At 53.9% G+C, this 18,297-nt stretch overlaps 1 non-coding gene and 2 pseudogenes across 1 annotated transcript; 1 reads left to right on the top strand and 2 right to left on the bottom strand.

Moving 5' to 3' along the window:
• The first annotated feature begins 8,202 nt into the window (after positions 1-8,202).
• Positions 8,203-8,685, top strand: LOC138083346 (peptidyl-prolyl cis-trans isomerase A pseudogene; annotated as a pseudogene).
• A 152-nt stretch (positions 8,686-8,837) lies between these two features.
• LOC138084954 (U2 spliceosomal RNA) lies at positions 8,838-9,015 on the bottom strand (annotated as a pseudogene).
• A 5,466-nt stretch (positions 9,016-14,481) lies between these two features.
• LOC138084944 (U2 spliceosomal RNA) lies at positions 14,482-14,672 on the bottom strand. The gene has a single exon (XR_011145339.1). It is a non-coding gene; the product is annotated as a U2 spliceosomal RNA (small nuclear RNA).
• Between the last annotated feature and the right edge of the window lie 3,625 nt (positions 14,673-18,297).

An 18,297-nucleotide genomic window follows, 5' to 3' on the forward strand; every position in this document is an offset into this window, starting at 1 on the left:
TCCCGGCCACCCTCGCCGCAACGGAGCCCTGAAGCTCGGGAGATCAGGGACGGTGACTGGAAGAGCAGGGCAGGCGTTCTCCGGCAGCGCCTCGTCCCCCAGCCTCGCCAACAACCCCGCGTGGCATCAGACTTGGGAATGCTTTTTCGGTGGAGGGTGGGGAAAGCGCGAGGGGTGGATCTCTTAGGTGAAAACGGTACCTCGGCCTAGCTCCGTTATGCGGTTTTCTCTCCTGGGTAAATAAAGTTGAGCGTCCCCTCCTGTTTCAGAGAAGCCTTTAGATTTTCTCTCTGTGAGCTATTAATAGCCGCCCTGTCGGTCGTCTTCGACCCTCTTCCCTATTCCTGCTGGCTTTTCGGTTGGGCTTTGCTTAAGGTGATGATGATTGCATTGTTTAAAGGTTCCGTTTTTATATCGTCATTTTTATCAATTTTAAAAAGATATCTTTCACATTTTTAGTCGAAAGGACTTATGAAGTAATTTCCTAAATCTTCCTCTAGGTCTCCTTCTTCTTCTCCCTCAACATCTGCGTCGTCCAGCCGGGGGATGCTTTCCCGGGGTTGGGTGGTGGTGTTCAGTCGCGCCCGACTCTTGGCGACCCCATGGACTGTAGGCCCGCCAAGCTCCTCCGTCCATGGAATTTTCCAGGCAAGAGTCCTGGAGCGGGTTGCCATTTCCTGTTCCTCCTCCAGGGCATCTTGCCCACGCACGAATGGAACCGGCGCCCCTTGCGTCTCCCGCATCAGCAGGCAGATTCTTGACCACTGCCCCAACCGTCCTCTGGAGCACAGTGTGAATGAGCGCGTTTTTCCTTCCGACCACCTGTTTGAGATGCCGCCTGTAAGCCTCAACGGCATCCCATGTGCAGTTTGGAGTCATAGGCCTGGACTTGCCTTTAAAATGTAGCAGAGCTCACAGCCCTAACCACCTTTGATACTCCGAGGCCACGAGTTGACCGATCCCCTCCATGCAGACGGTGGGTGGTACACCCACCGAAAGACAGAGCCCGGACACTGAGAGGTGACCCTTCAAGGCCAAGTAGGAATCCCTTACAGGAATGACCCTTCTCCGGAGAACGGATGCGACGGGCACTGTGGAGTGGACCGACCCTCTGCCCGACCAGGAAGGCGCCTGCCTTTACCCCGCGGACACGGGTTTGCCTGAGAGGACACCGATGTGAGTGTCGGAGCTGGGGTCCGGGCTGGCCGCCTTCACCGCCGGTTCTGACAAACGGTCGTTAACCACCCGAGACTCGACCCACCAGGGCTGTTCCCCGGCCCCGGATGTGTCCCGCCCAGGAGCGGAATGGCCAGGACCCCCCCCCCACCCCCCCCACCGCCACCCCCACCCCCGCCGGTGTGATGAGGAGGGGACCCTGTGTGTGCTCAGTCGCTCAGTCCCGTGAGACTCTCTGCGACCCCATGGACGGTAGCCTGCCAGGCTCCTCTGCCCATGGAATTTTCCAGGCGAGTAACCGCAGCGCGTTGCCATTTCCTACTCCAGGGGATCTTCCCGACCCAGGGGTCGAACCCGCGTCTCCTGCGTCTCGGGCACTGGCAGGCGGAGTCTTTGCCACTGCGCCACCTGGGAAGCTCTGGAGGGAACTGTTGAGAGGTGGACGACTGGGTGCGGCTCCCACCTGGTGTGACCTCCTCAGGGCTCCAGGCTTCTCCCGTGTGGCTCGGGGTCCCTACCCGGACACACCCAATAAGTGACAAGGTGCGAAGGACAGACAGGAAGCCAGGCGAGTCAGGAAGGGCTTCCAGACCCGGGAGACGGCCTACGGGACAGGTTGGAGTTTCACTGGGGGCGCTGGCGGTGTGCGGGCCGGCCACGTTGACAGGAGGGGCGAACCTGGAGGCAAGAGCCTCTCGGAGGCTCTCGGCAAGAGCGTGGGCGAGAAAGCGGAGGTGCAGAGCGCGGGGGCGCGCTGGGGGAAGGAGGGCCGCGGCCTGCGCCCCGCTGACCCGCCGAGACGCCGCGAGGGTGTGATCTGGGCCTCACAGCTGCTCCGGGGAACGCTTGCTTCTAGTGGGCTCTTTCTTACAGTCATCATCCCCCAACCCCACGTCTCTCCCCTCACGGACTCCTTCCGTATCCCAGACTGGGCCGGCTGGGTTCAGCTTCTCCCGGGGGGAACCAGCACGGCCCTGCTGTGCCCCACCTTTACCCAGGCCGGAGCCCTCCTAGCTCAGATCAAGGCGCTTCTCTGACCCCTCTGTACGGTGCCCGTCAAGGCGGCTGTCCACCCGAGTTTCACGGAGGAGAAAGCAGCTGGCGGTGTGTGATGGAGAGTCTGACTCTGCCTTGAGGTTATGGCCCAGAGCTGCTAAGCCTCGCCCTTCCCTCGTCCCCTCTCACCCTGGAGCCCGGCAAGCTGATGAGAAAAGCCTCCCGCCGGCCACCCCTCTGCTCAGCACTGTCCTCTTTAAAAAAAAAAAAAAAAATCCACGACCTAGAAGTTGAGACTTGCATTTTACTCAGCACAGCGGGAATATTTAGGACTTCCAGCCCCAGAGTCAGCGTCTCAAGCGACCCTGAGAGAACCGCCAGGAGGAGGTGGGCAGTGCGGGGGGAGGAGCCAGGTGACACACAAGTTTTGCCACAAAGGGCAGGCGGTCTGAACGTCAAAAGGTGTTTCCTATTCTGTAGATGAAAGAAAACCAGGCATCCCGGGTTAAGGAATTTAGCGAGATGCTCGAGCCTGGGCTCACGGAAATCATGCCTTTGATGCGCATCTCAGCGCTCCGGGGCCACCATCCTGTGCTTTTCGCATCCTGGGCTTCCTCGGGGCTCACCTGCAGGGAGTGGCTGCAGTGGGATGGCCGCTCAGTTCAGCTCAGTTCAGTCGCTCAGTCGTGTCCGACTCTTCGCGACCCCATGAACCGCAGCACGCCAGGCCTCCCTGTCCAGCACCATCTCCCGGAGTTCACTCAGACTCACGTCCATCGAGTCCGTGATGCCATCCAGCCATCTCATCCTCGGTCGTCCCCTTCTCCTCCTGCCCCCAATCCCTCCCAGCATCAGAGTCTTTTCCAATGAGTCAACTCTTCGCATGAGGTGGCCAAAGTACTGGAGCTTCAGCTTTAGCATCATTCCTTCCAAAGAAATCCCAGGGTTGATCTCCTTTAGGAAGGACTGGTTGGATCTCCTTGCAGTCCAAGGGACTCTCAAGAGTCGCCTCCAACACCACAGTTCAAAAGCATCAATTCTTCGGCGCTCAGCCTTCTTCACAGTCCAACTCTCACATCCATACATGACCACAGGAAAAACCATAGCCTTGACTAGACGGACCTTAGTCAGCAAAGTAATGTCTCTGCTTTTGAATATACTGTCTAGGTTGGTCATAACTTTCCTTCCAAGGAGTAAGCGTCTTTCAATTTCATGGCTGCAGTCACCATCTGCAGTGATTTGGGAGCCCCCCAAAATAAAGTCTGACACTGTTTCCACTGTTTCCCCATCTATTTCCCATGAAGTGGTGGGACCGGATAGTCTTTCAGTCCCGAGCAAGGCTCACCGACTTGCCCTCCCTCCCGTGATGGCCGCAATTGCTGATGACTGTGACGTCCTTGTTTACTGATGCGGGGGGAAATGTTCCATTTCTCACCACCATCAGAACACCGACCTGGCCTCCTTTCCTGGCTCTTAGTCTACCTCGGAGAGCCACCCTGCTCTCCCTGGGAAGCCTCATCATGTGACTTGTCGATCTTTTCGGACCCCCTAGATGCCTGTGTGTTGTGTCGTGGTGGTGGTGGTGGTGGGCGGGGGGAATCTGGCGGGGGTCCTCAGTCTCCGCACGCAGGACAGATTTGGGGTAGGGGGATGGGGAGATGCGACCCGGAATTCTATGGGGCTTGCGCTCAGCATTTTCCAGGACGAGTCCACAGGCCTCCCCACCAGACTGGGTGGACTCCTGTCCGTGACACAACCCTCAAATTCGGTGTTTCCGCACCCGTCCACTGTCCACCGAGTGCCCGTGGCGGGTTATACCCAAAACCGGTCTGGCGCCGTCCTACGCCGATGCGACCTGCATCGGCGGGAGTGCACCGAACCCTTTCCCTGTCACGGAAAAGTCAGTGTGTCAGAACACGTGGGCCTCTGAGCAGTGCTTCCGGATGCACTCCGGGCAGCCGAAACGAAACCCTCTACCTCAGGCGGGGACTCGAACCCGGCCAAACCCAGGTTGGGACTCCAATCCACGTGGCTGGGCCTCCGACCGAGCCAAAACCCAGGGTACCTGGTTTCAAGAGCTGATGAAGCTCAGGTTCTCCATGTCCCTATCGCAGAAAGAATTCAGTGAGAGACAAAGTGATAGGTAAGAAGTGGATTGATTCAGAGAGAAACACACTCCATAGGCAGAGTGTGGGCCATCACACAGGGCGAGTGTGGCAGCCTCGAGAGGTGGCATGGTGCGTTTTCATGGGCCGGGTAATTTCATAGGCTAGTGGGTTGATCAGCTGATAGGCCAATCAACCCGGAATAGTCATTGGAAGGGCTGATGCTGAAGCTGAAGCTCCGATGCTTTGGCCACCTGAGGCGAAGAGCTGACCCACTGGAAAAGCCCCTCACCTCACGCTGGGAAAGATTGAAGGCAGAAGGAGAAGGAGACCACGGAGGATGAGACGGTTGGGTGGCGTCACCGACTCAAACGACGTGAGCTTGAGCCAGCCCTGGGAGACGGTGAAGGACAGGGAAGCCTGGCGAGCTGCAGTCCACGGGGTCACGACGGAGCGACTGGGCACCGACAGTGAGTGGGAGGATCATTCCAACTATTCGGGGGGAGGGGTGGAGGTTTCCAGGAATCGGGCCACTGCCCGATTTTTGGTCTTTTGACAGCGCCTTGGAACTGTCACGGCGCCTCTGGGTATGTCCTTCAGCTTGCTGATTGAGAATCAAGGTCTGCTTGAAGCTGACTTCTCTGCCAGCCTAGCCCCCGCGGACTGTAGCCCGCCAGGCTCCTCTGTCCGTGGGATTCTCGGGGCAAGAATACTGGAGTGGGCAGCCATTCCCTTCTCCGGGGGATCATCCCGACCCAGGGATCGAACCCGGTCTCCTGCATTGCAGGCAGATTCTTTCTACCATCTGAGCCACCAGGGAAGCCCATCTTAGACCCATGTGATTCTAATGATCGTCTGTTGTGTCCTCGGGCTATGCCACACTTTCAGAAGTTGTGCCCTGCCCCCTTCCCTTCTGTTTCAGAAACACCTGTGGAGCTTGGAAGTACAGCGAGCCTCGGGCCCCTCCTGAGACAGTCCGATCCAATTGATCTCGGGAGACCTAGGCCTGCAGTGGCTTGGAGCGGCGCTTGGGTTCCCGGCCGGAGGTTGGGGCTGGGTCGCGGCGGTAAAAGCACCGGGTCCTAGCCACTAGACCCGCGGTCAGTGACAAGGACCCTGGCCCTTCGGCTCTGCACAAAGGAATTCCCAGGGAGACGGAGAGTAGTGACACAAGTGGGGCACTTACTAAGAGGAAAAGAGTACGCTGTGTGTGGATAGGCACACGGGCAGACGCAGAGGGAGAGTCCCTGAGTCGCGCCCTTGGAGTGGCTTGAATTACTTTTTGAGTTTATTTTTTAAATCTTTTGGCCACAGGGCGTGTGGGAATCACAGCTCCCCCACCAGGGATCGAACCTTCACCCTCTGGGTTGGAAGGCAAAGTCTTAACCACCGGACCACCAGGGAAGTCCCTTGAATTGCTTTGACGAGGCATTTCTCCAGGTCTCCTTTGGCCGATCATTTGGATCTGCCTGGCTCACGGGCCATATTTGGTCTCTCTCAGGGTCCTTCCACAGGTGTGCATGCATCTCTTAGCCAAACTGGACTCTACCCAAGAGGCCTGTGGGTAGCCTAGCGTTAGTTAGCATCACTCCCCTTTGACCTCCAAGGAGCCTTTCTGTGCCGGTGTGGTCAGGGAGGTCTCCTGACTTCCAGAAAGAGAAATGTGTGGTCTGGGCGCGCGCCCAGCCCGCTCGCCCTCATTGCCCTGCCCTTCTCCTCTTGGAACTTTTGGTCAATAGAGAATGCACCTCCAACTGCTTTACCCTGGGGTGGGGGTGGGGAGCGGCAGGTACCTCCTGCCTCACCATGGCTGTACGGTGGTGCCTGGTGCCCGGGACCCAAGTACGATTTCAACGAGAGCCCCGGACACCCACCCCACACCCCCGCCCACAGTAGGTCTGGAAGGGAAAAGACCTCTGGAAGGTATGTGAGGAAAGACCTTTGCAGGGAGGACGACATTGGCCTGTAATTTGTTTGGTCGGGCCCAGCCAGTCTTAGGGCTACCGGAAGGAACCTGAGTTCAATCGCCTACGCCTACGGTCGGAAGGGGTGTCCGAGCTATTCTCTTGCGCGGCCATATCGGGTGGTATTTCTACCAGAGAGTGGTCACCGTCCAACTAACCGTCGGTTGGGGTCAGTGTGAGGGGCAGAGGGCGCGTGAGTGAACCAGGCATATCTAGGAAACGGTCCAAGGAAGAACCAGTTCTGACTCCGTGTTGGATCTGTTTCTTGGTCTTTAACCTTGGGTTTTTGTTGCTTTTGTTATTATCATCGTACACAATGACCTGCCCCCAGAGAACTGTGCCCCTCTGCCCGACGGTTAAAAGTGTCTTTGGTCGGCTCACAGGAGGGCTGATCTGACCCTACCCACCTGTGTGCTCACAGGAGGGCTGATCTGACCCTACCCACCTGTGTGCACGACTCCACGAAAGAAGAGATCCGCACATCCTCTCCCCAACGCTGGCCATCCCAGGAGATGAGTTTGCAAGACTGATGGCCCCTTTTAGTTTATGCTTCACCGCCTCTCCCTCTCTCCTCGGCCTTTTTTGTGCTTTGCTTCCTCATCGCTTCCCTCTCTCTGGTTCCATGAAAGAACCTGCCCTCTAGACCCCAATAAGACGGTTATTGGGAGACATTAGTCTGCCAACCTCTCTGGGACCAATTGAAGTCAGTACCAGAAACAAACGGCAGCAAATATATGGGAGATCTGGCAGATAACCGAGTTTCAGGAGATATGGAGGACTTTGGGAGACAGAAGAGATGGGCGCGAGGCACGAGAGAGGAGGATGGAGCCTGATGAGACTCACCCACCCTGATCGCTTCAGACCTGAGTGTCAGGGCTTCCAAAATCTCTGCGGCCTGCGAGTTTAGGACAGCGCCTTCTGTACAGAGTACACAGGAGAAGACCAAAAGTTCAGACAGGAACAACTCACTCCTATGGCACAATAGAAAGACCGTTCCAGAAACCAGTCTGCAGATGGAAAAAAAGAAAAGGGGGGGGGGTGGGAGTGGTGGGGGGAAGCTTCAAACGACTGACTCTTTAGAAAAGACCCCACGCTGGGAAAGATCGAAGGCAGAAGGAGAAAGGGAGGATAGAAGATGAAATAGATGGTTGGATGGCATCAGCCATATGAGTCTGAGCAAGCTCTGGGAGTCAGTGATGAACAGGGAAGTGTCGTGGTCCGGGCGCAGGTTGGAAAAGAATTTCCAGACATGAGACACAATGAGAGGGAGATGACGTTTGTTAGAACGGGAGACGCTGTTAGAACAGCGGGCCGGCTCAGGAGAGAACCACTTTTATACCCAGGGTACACGGAGTGGGATAGGGGTCTTGCGGGTCATTTGCTGATTGGATGAAGCACGTACACTGGGCTGGAGGAAACAGTAAGGCAAATGCCTTCTCCCTATGCGGTAGGAGGGGAGACAGGTTATACTGCTCACGAGGACCTGAAATCCATTAACGGTTACAACGTGGGGGAAGGAAAGGAGGATAATGGTCTGGTTTTTCTGTTCCTGCATTCCAAGAAGACTCTCGTAGGTTTTATATGCTCTTTCATCCTTGGGTCACCACAGGAAATAGACAGGGAAAAGCCAAGCACAACTAAGCAATTGAATCAAACTGAAAGAATCAAAATCAGCCTAAAAGAAAACAAAACAAAGACAGGGGAAAAGCCACACAAACCCCACAGAAGCCCAAGTGAAAAACACAAAAGAGAAGAGAAATCTTCCGAGGAGAAAAGCCAGAAAAGAAACAAATCTACCATTTGGGGGTGCCGGTTTTGTCCTCGGAGAGAGCGCACCATTCCTGGGAAGTGCTGCAACGCAGAGCAGGCTCCGATGCCAACTGCTTGCTCCAAAAACTCACTCAACAACGTATTGGGCCTTGCAGACGCCGCCACCCCGGAGCCTCCTTTGCTGTCTAGCCATGGTCAAGCCCACCGTGTTCTTCGACATCGCTGTCGACGGCGAGCCCTTGGGCCGCGCCTCTTTTGAGCTGTTTGCAGACAAAGTTCCGAAGACAGCGGAAAACTTTCGTGCCCTGAGCACTGGAGAGAAAGGATGTGGTTATAAAGGTTCCTGCTTTCACAGAATAATCCCGGGATTTATGTGCCAGGGTGGTGACTTCACACGCCATAATGGTACTGGTGGCAAGTCCATCTATGGCGAGAAATTTGATGATGAGAATCTCATCCTGAAGCATACAGGTCCTGGCATCTTGTCCATGGCAAATGCTGGCCCCAACACAAACGGTTCCCAGTTTTTCATCTGTACTGCCAAGACTGAGTGGTTGGATGGCAAGCATGTGGTCTTTGGCAAAGTGAAAGAGGGCATGAATATTGTGGAAGCCATGGAGCGCTTTGGGTGCAGAAACGGCAAGACCAACCAGCAAGAAGATCACCATTGCTGACTGTGGACAAATCTAATAAATTTGACTTGTGTTTTACTTAACCACCAGACCATTCCTTCTGTAGCCCAGGAGAGCACCCCTTCACCCCATCTGCTCGAAATATCCTATAACCTTTGTGCTCTCGCTACAGTTCTTTGGGTTCCATATTTTCCTTATCCCCCTCCAAGTTTAGCTGGATTGCAAAGTTAAATTTATGATTATGAAATAAAAACTAAACAATTAAAAAAACAAACAAACAACGTACTGTTCCCAGATAGAGGAGGTATCAGATGTTAAGCCGGTAAAGAACAGATACCACACTCGATCTCAGCCGAAAGGTGGAGAAGCAATGGTGCTTTTTCGGGCGGCAGCCGCCGTCCTCCCCTCCTCTCCATTCAGCTCACCATGAGCAACCTGCCCGTCACCCGTCAGTCGTCAGTCAGGATTCCTGGCTCTCTAGCCCATGTCCGCTCCAGACCAGTGAAACACCTTGTTCTCCACATTCTGGTCAATTCTCACATCTCTTCTGGCTCCCTGGCCCCCATCTTTCCCGGGGCAATGACTCTCTACGTGCATGACCCGCCCTCCTCCAACCCTGAGGGCGCGGCCAGCATCCTCAGGCTCTGCCCATGCATCCTAGGTGCCAGCTCTGGTCCACAGGCGGGGGAACCGTGCTTGGGGCATGGGAGCAGCAGGGCAAGAACGGTCCAGATGCTCTCGAAGCCCGGAGTGAGCCCGGGGTCGTGGCTGTGCCTCCGGGGGAGCCGCGTGAGCTCTGGCGGCTCCAGGCCGCCAGACACCCGACTCCTTCCCACGGTCCCGGCCAGGCTCCTTAACTGAGAGCCCCGGACGGTAGCTCAGCTGGTAACGAGTCTGCCTCCAATTCGCGCGACCCCAATTCGATTCCTGGGTCGGGAAGATCCCCGGGAGAACCGGTAGGCTACCCACTCCAGTATTGTTGGGCTTCCTTGGTGGCGAAATCTGCCTGCAGGGGACCTGTGGGAGACCTGGCGTCCATCCCTGGGTAGGGAAGATCTGCAGAAGGGAACGGCTACCCACTCCAGTATCCTTGCCTGAAGAATTCCACAGACAGAGGAGCCTGGCAGACTACAGTCCACTGGGTTGCAAAGAGTCGGACACGACTAAGCGACTTTCACATCACCAGGAGAGTGCTCTCGTCTTTTCTCCGTTCTCCGCAAAGCCCCTAGAGAGCTGCAGGGTCTGTGAGACCAGCACAGTCGGCCCTCCCCCTGACCGACTCTCTAGTTCTGAGGGGAAAGACTGCCCCCCGGAAAGACATCCCCCCCCTCCCCGGGGACTGCCCTGCGAGACAGCCACCTGGCAGTCACTGCCCTGCATTCTTTGCTATGATCACACCCACTTGGTTACTGGACACGCTAGAGAGGATTGACGCTGTTACCATCCTCGTTTCACTGTCGTGATCAACGAGACCAGAGAGGCTAAGAAACTTGCCCTGGGGTCACACAGCTAGCAGGCAGCTGACCTGCGGGGTTGACCACGGTGTCCCAAGACCTCGCCCGGTCCTGGAGCACAGGCCCCGCTCACTGATGGCGCCTCCGAGGGGGAAGCCACCAGAAGAGGAAGGCGACTTTGGAGGGGCGCAGGGTTGCTGGTGCCAGGCCCACAGCACCAGCGTTTCTATAAGGGTGGGTGGCACCTGGGGTCACCGCCTCACCTGACCCTGCCTCGGCTCCTGGCTCCGTGACTCCCTGCCGCCCTGGGTTTTCCCTCTCTCCTGTGGGAGCGAAAGGGTGGAGGGGTGATCTGTTTCACACCTTCTCGGGGAACCCTAATAACCTGCCGGCCAAATTAGCTCGGAGACCCCCTCTGGACATGCCTGGCAGGAGTCAGCCCTCAACCAGCAAACACTAGGGAGAAACAGTGACTTTGCCAGACACTTCTCCGAGCTGTCATCTCCTGGTGGAAATCTCGGTTCTAAGGAAACCTAACGTGGCCCCGTTTTCAGCCATCCCCTTCCCTCCTGCCACCAGAGGTGCCCCTCTGTGCCCCAAGATGGTTTTGAGTTTGTGAGTATCTAGCACCAGACAGACATGTCGTATACAAATACACACACACACACACACACACACACACGGACATGCTTTTTTAACTCCGCTTACCCACAACCCCACTTGCTCCAGGCCTTATCCCTCTCCGCCCCCCACCCCAACCCTTCTCTCGCACCCCGCGTAGCCGAAACTGTTCCTAATGTTCAGTGCCAAGTCGTGTGCAACGCTTCCTTGACCCCATGGACTGCGGCACACCAGGGTTCTCTGTCCCTCACCATCTCCCAGAGATTTTCCAAGGTCATGTCCAGTGAATCGGTGATGCCACCCAACCCTCTCATCCTCTGTCACCCTCTACTCCTTCTGCCTTCAATCTCTCCCAGCATCAGGATCTTTTCCAAGGAGTCAGCTCTTCGCATCGGGTGGCCATAGTATCGGAGCTTCAGCTTCGGCACCGGTCCTTCCAAGGAGAATTCAGGATTGACTTCCTTTAAGATGGACTGGTTTGATCTCCTTGCGGTCCCAAGGGACCCTCAGGAGTCTTCTTCTGCACCACAGTTCCAGAGCGTCAGTTCTTCGGCCTCTGCCTTCTTTATGGTCCAGCTCTCACAGCCGTACGTGACTACTGGAAAGACAATAGCCTTGACGATACGGACTTCTGTTGACAAAGTGATGTCTTTGCTTTTTAACACACTGTCTAGGTTTGTCATAGCTTTCCTGCCAAGAAGCAATCGTCTTCTGATGTCCTGGCTGCAGTCACCATCCTCAGTGATTTTAGAGCCCAAGAAGGGGAAATCTGTCACTGCTTCCACGTTTTCCCTTTCTACTTGTCAGGAAGTGATGGGACCAGATGTCATGATCTTAGTGTTCTTTTCTTCCTTTCTTTTTTTAATATTGAGGCGTTTTTCTTCCAAATTCTTTATGGATTTGTTTTTGGCTGCACTGGGTCCTTGTTGACACGTGCAGGCTTTCTCTCGTCGCGAGCGCGGGCTACTCTCTACTTGTGGCTTATGGGCTCTAGAGTGCGGGCTCAGTAGTTGTGTCACGGGGGCTTAGTTGCCCCGTGGCCTGTGGCGTCTTCCTGGACCAGGGATTGAACACATGTCCGCTGCATCGGCAAGCAGATTCTTAACCGCTGGGCCACCGGGGAAGTCTAATGTTGAGTTTTAAGCCGGCTCTTTCACTCTCCTCCTTCACCCTCAGCAGGAGGCTCTTTAGTATCTCGTCCCTTTCTGCCATTAGAGTGGTATCATCCGCAGATCTGAGGTTGTTGAGATTTCTCCCGGCGACCTTGGTTCCAGCTTGTGACTCATCTAGCCCGGCATTTCGCATGATGTGCCCTGCGTAGAAGTTAAACAGTCAGGGTGACCAGAAACAGCCTGGGCGGACTCCTTTCTCAACTTTGAACCAGTCAGTTGTTTCGTGGAAGGTTCTAACTGTTGCTTCTTGACCCACATACAGGTTTCTCAGGAGACAGGTAAGATGGTCCGGTATTCCCATCTCTTTGAGAGTTTGTTATGGATCCACACAGTCAAAGGCTTTAGCCGACTCAGGGAAACAGAGGTAGAGGCTTTTCTGGATTTCCCTTGCTTTCTCTAGGATCCAGCGAATGTTGGCGATTTGATCTCTGGCTCCTCTGCATTCCCTAAACTCCGCTTAAACATCGGGAAGTTCTCGGTTCAGGGACTTTTGAAGCCTAGCTTGGAGGATTTTTGAGCGTAACCTTACTAGCAGGAGTCCCTGGTGGCTCAGGCGGTAAAGCGTCTGTCTACAATGCAGGAGACCTGGGTTCGATCCCTGGGTCGGGAAGATCCCCTGGAGAAGGAAATGGCGATCCACTCCAGTACTATTGCCTGGAAAGTCCCACGGACAGAGGAGCCTGGTAGGCTACAGCCCATTCCATGGGGTCGCAAAACGTCGGACACGACTGAGCAACTTCACTTTCACTTTACCAGCACGAGAGCTGAGTGCAGTTGTCCCGTGGTACCTGGGCAGATTCCCACAGCGGCTGCTTTTCCCACCACACTGTCCGGTGCACTTAGATCAGCGCCCAGCACCTAGATCTTGGTCGAATGCCAGAGTCAATGGGAAAGGACGAAAGAAGGTAATATGGGGAAGTCGTTCCGGTTTATACATGATCTGAACTTTGTGCTGACCTGAACAGCCTGCCTTGTGTATCCAAAAGACACAGTGGCTCTTACTTGAGGCCCTCTTTTCTCTTTTAAGTAATAATAACTCCAGGTAATAATGCAACTTCAGTGGCACTGACCTCTGTCAGTCAGTCACCTGTATAAATGAAATCCCAATACGACCCACACACAGACTGAGTTTAAAGCCCATCATTTTCTTTTTTTCTTTTAATTTTTATTTTTACTTTATTTTACTTTACAATACTGTATTGGTTTTGCCATACATGGACATGAATCCACCACGGGTGTACATGCGTTCCCAAACATGAACCCCCTCCCACCTCCCACCCCGTATCATCTCTATGGATCATCCCCTTGCACCAGCCCCAAGCATCCTGTATTCCGCATCGAACATAGACCGGCGATTCGTTTCTTACATGATAGTATACGTGTTTCAATGCCATTCTCCCAAATCATCCCACCCTCGCCCTCTCCCTCAGAGTCCAAAAGTCCGCTCTACACATCTGTGTCTCTTTTGCTGTCTCGCATACAGGGTCATCATTACCATCTTTCTAAATTCCATATATATGTGTTAGTATACTGTATTGGTGTTTTTCTTTCTGGCTTACTTCACTCTGTATAATCGGCTCCAGTATCATCCATCTCATTAGAACTGATTCAAATGTATTCTTTCTAATGGCTGAGTAATACTCCATTGTGTATATGTGCCACAGCAAATGAAGCAACTGACAAACAACTAATCTCAAAAATATACAAGCAACTTATGCAGCTCAACTCCAGAAAAATAAACGACCCAATCAAAAAACGGGCCGAAGAACTAAATAGACATTTCTCCAAAGAAGACATACGGATGGCTAACAAACACATGAAAAGATGCTCAACATCACTCTTTATTAGAGAAATGCAAATCAAGACCACAATGAGGTACCACTTCACACCAGTCAGAATGGCTGCGACCCAAAAGTCTGCAAGCAATAAATGCTGGAGAGGGTGTGGAGAAAAGGGAACCCTCTTACACTGTTGGTGGGAGTGCAATCTAGTACAGCCACTATGGAGAACAGTGTGGAGATTCCTTAAATTGCAAATAGAACTGCCTTATGACCCAACAATCCCACTGCTGGGCATACACACTGAGGAAACCAGAATAGAAAAAGACACATGTACCCCAGTGTTCATCGCAGCACTGTTTATAATAGCCAGGACATGGAAGACAACCTAGATGTCCATCAGCAGATGAATGGATAAAGCCCACCATTTTAACCTAGACTCCAAATGGATCTCGGTGGCTTTAAGTGGGAACTGCCTGAAGTCACAAGACATGAATACAGGAGTGACCTTAGAGATAGCAGGAGAAGGCAAGTGAGTACAGACAGAAGATCTCACTCCAGAGTGAAAATGAAGGGTTAAAAGCAGCTGCACTTAGGCTAATGAACTAAAGACCCTCTTAGAGAACTGGATAGAGCAGGCAAGTTTTAAGCTCCAGCGTTGGCATTTTACCCTCTTACAATAATCAGCATGTAGGCAAACTTGAAAACCTCCCCGAGAAAAAACAAAAAGAAAAGAAAACCTCGCTGAGATAGCCAAACGCTTTACAGGAAAGGGCCAGTTTCTGCCTTTGGGTATTTCCGTGAGTGTCCCCGAAGGGGTGCACCGTTCCTGGAGATATTGCAATACCAGGTCGATGCGTGGAGTGGACGGAGCAAGCTCCTATTCCAACTCCCTGCTCCAAAAATCCTTTTAATATATTGTCCTCGGATAGAGGACGTATCAGATATTAAACTGATAAGAACAGATACTACACTCGATCTTAGCCAAAAGGCCGAGAAGCGATGCTGTGGCACCGCCCGTCGCTGTCACCGTCCTGCTGTCGTGCATGTTGCACTCAGGGTGACCGGGTCCCCGCTCACTCCAGGTCTCCCTTCCTTGGGCTCGTTGACAGTGCTCTGGCGGCGCTACACCAGACGCTCGAGCAGAAGTTGGATTCTCCACATTGTAAACGAGAAATTCCGCATCCGCTGTGGCTTTGTGGTTCTCTGGCGGAAGCGCCGTCTCGAATCTGCATGCCCCGCCCTCTGTCGCCAAGAAGGCGTGGCTCCGGCGGGACCGCAGCGCCCTGGGGACGGCCTCGGGGCGGCGGCAGGGGAGCTCGTCCTTGGTGCTAGTGGAGAGGAGACACCCGACCGGAGAGGGTGCGGGGTGGCCGGCGAGAGGGACCCGTGCGACGAGCTGTTGGCCGAGAGTTTTCCTGAAGACACTCAACTCGCTAGAAACGCCCGGGCTGCAGTGTGTTACAGAGGCCTCTGCGTGCGGAGAGAGGGGCTCCGTAGGGTCGGGTGTGTGGAGGGGGCTTCCCGGCCAGGCGGAAGGCGGATGGCCCACAGTGGGGAAGGGAGGGGGCGTGTGGATGCGGAGGGCGGGGCCGGGCCGCGGGAGGGGTTCACTGCAACTCCAGCGCCCTCGTCCTTCGGTGCCTCTAGGAACCAAAGCGATCCCGGGCTTCCTACCGAAAGCTCCCTCCGCCAAGGACCTCGTTTCCTTGCCTGTCCTCCCCAGCTGTAGGCTTCGCTGGGGCCTCAGATTGTCAAGAATCCGCCTGCAAGGCAGGAAACCTGGGTTCGACTCCTGGGTCGGAAGATCCCCTGGAGGAGGAAACTGCAACCCACTCCGGTATTTTTGCCTAGGAAATCCAGTGGACAGAGGATCCTGGCGGATCACAGGGTCCCAAAGAGTCGGACACTCAGTTCAGTTCAGTTCAGTCGCTCAGTCGTGTCCGACTCTTTGCGACCCCATGAATCGCAGCACGCCAGGCCTCCCTGTCCAGCACCATCGCCCGCAGTTCACTCAAACTCACGTCCATCGAATCGGTGATGCCATCCAGCCATCTCATCCTCGGTCGTCCCCTTCTCCTCCTGCCCCCAATCCCTCCCAGCATCAGAGTCTTTTCGAATGAGTCAGCTCTTCGCATGAGGTGGCCAAAGCACTGGAGTTTCAGCTTTAGCATCATTCCTTCCAAAGAACACCCAGGGCTGATCTCCTTCAGAATGGACTGGTTGGATCTCCTTGCAGTCCAAGGGACTCTCAAGAGTCTTCTGCAACACCACAGTTCAAAAGCATCAATTCTTCAGCGCTCAGCTTTCTACACAGTCCCAAGTCTCACATCCATACATGACCACTGGAAAAGCCATAGCCTTGACTAGACGGACCTTTGTTGGCAAAGTAATGTCTCTGCTTTTCAATATGCTGTCTACTTAGAGACTAAAAACAAGAAGAAACATTCTGTTGATCTGAGCTGTCACAGCCACTAGCCAAATGCAGCCAGGGAACGCTGGGCAGGTGGTTCCTCCGAATTCAGAGGTACCACTGAATCCAGAGGTACCAAGAATTCAAAGGTTTCCACTTTCAAGTGGAAGACACACACGGGATTTCAAAGACTTAGTATTAAAAATTGTAACATATCTCTGTGATGTCGATATTAATTACATATTGAAATATTTTGTGGTATCTGGTTTGTAGAGGGGGGTGGGGAGGGTGTGCGCCAGAGGGTTTGCAAGAACCCTGAGGAGGGATGGGATGGAAACCTCCCTGCCTTGTCATTGAAAGCATGGAGCTCTAACCACTGACCACCAGAGAATGTCTGAGATATCTTGAGTTAAAGAGCATATTAAACTTAATTTCACTAACTTCTCTTAATTTTTTTATATGCCTAAGAATATTTGCATTTACCTGCAGGGGGGAATACCCTCTTGGTTCAGAGGCTATGCCTGAGCGCTTGCAGTGTGGGAGACTGCATTCCATCCTTCGTTGGAGAACTGGGATCCCAAAAGCCACACAGTGTGGCCAAATCAAAAACAAAAAACAAAAAACCGTTGTGCGTGTGCCTCACATATTTCTTGAAAGCACTGTTACAGATGGAAGTGCTGAGAGGCTAAGCATCTTGCCTAATGTGAAAAGAAGTAAGGATTTGCATTCAAGCATCCTGCTATCCACTGGGGCCTCAGGAGTTTCAAACCGGGAGTCCTGATATTTTAATTGTGAATGATAAGAACGCCTCTCTGATGAGGGTACTTGTGAAGCTACACGAGGAAATGCAGTACGTTGGAATGTCTTAATGAGTATATCCTGGGGAAAGTCACTTCCTGCCTGTAAAACAGAAATGATTCCATTTGAAGTCTTGCAGACTATCTACACCTACTCACCCTGAGCCTCCTGTTTCACATCCCGCTCTCCCTGGTCTTGTATTTCTGTTGGCTGCCAAGTGGCTTTGACACCCATGATGCTCACGTGGCATAGATACACGTGTAGATATGGACACAGACACATAGAATGTAGGTATGTTCACAAATATACAGCCATTAGTGCTGTATTGTCTTTCACCTTGATCGTAAACCTTTTGTTTGCTGGTCTATTCCGAGCACCTAGTGCTCTGAATATACTTGATTTTTGAGGAATATGTGTTGAGTGACTGGATGAGGGTCCAATGAGACGATGTATGCTGTGCTTTGGCTGGGTCTGAGCATACCCTTACTAGCACGAGTCCCTGGTGGCTCAGGCAGTAAAGCATCAGTCTACAATGCGGGAGACCTGGGTTCAAACCCTGGGTCGGGAAGATCTACTGGAGAAGGAAATGGGTATCCACTCTGTTAGGTAAAACAAACGACCAGGACACCAAAAGAGTGTCTAACAGGCTTTTTAACAGCGAAGCGCTCCCGGGGCGGGGTTCCCGGACTATGGTCAGGCTAGATGGACTGGGGTTCGGATAGGTCGCCAGGCCGAGGCGTTGCGGGCTGACAGGTCCTTCTACATGGCTGGGGTGGGGCAGCTTTAGCTGGCGAAGTGTGCTGTCATTGGTCCCCAGGATCTGGGAGGCTCCTTCCGTTAGGGACGTCCCCCACCGGCGGGAGGGAGAGGAGGGGCGGCCCATCATGGTCCCCGGGGTCCGGCCTTACATTTTGACCCTTTTGATAGGATAAGGGGTGCCGTTATCGTTTCTGGCTACTTCCTGCTGAACTGGGGCATTGCTAGGGCTGAGGGTCGTGGCCGGATCCCGGTGACCTTTCGGGGCCTTAGGGTCTCTGGACGGGACCTTGGAGTATGCGGCCACCATCAACATCTGTCTAGCAGCCGTCTGGGTCAGCTCCCTGACCCTCCGGAGGATGATCTGAAAAACACAAGGTCCTATTGACAGGATGAGGAGCAAGGCTGCTAGGGGCCCGAGAAGCGGGAGAAGCCATTTTGCCCAAGGCGACCTCCAGCATCCCGAGAACTGGAAACCGTCTGACTCGGCCTGTCTCAGTCTGATGCTCTCTCTCAGCTCTCGGGCCTTGTTCTGAATTATCCCTGAGGCATTAACGAAAAAAACAACAGTGTTCCCTCAGGAATTGACAGCTTCCCCTTTTTTCAGCCATTAGCAGGTCTAGGGCCCTTCGATTTTGGAGAGCCACTGCTGCCAGAGAGGT

Source organism: Capricornis sumatraensis, chromosome 8 (genome assembly GCF_032405125.1).
Source record: "Capricornis sumatraensis isolate serow.1 chromosome 8, serow.2, whole genome shotgun sequence".
In the NCBI taxonomy this organism is placed as follows: domain Eukaryota; kingdom Metazoa; phylum Chordata; class Mammalia; order Artiodactyla; family Bovidae; genus Capricornis; species Capricornis sumatraensis.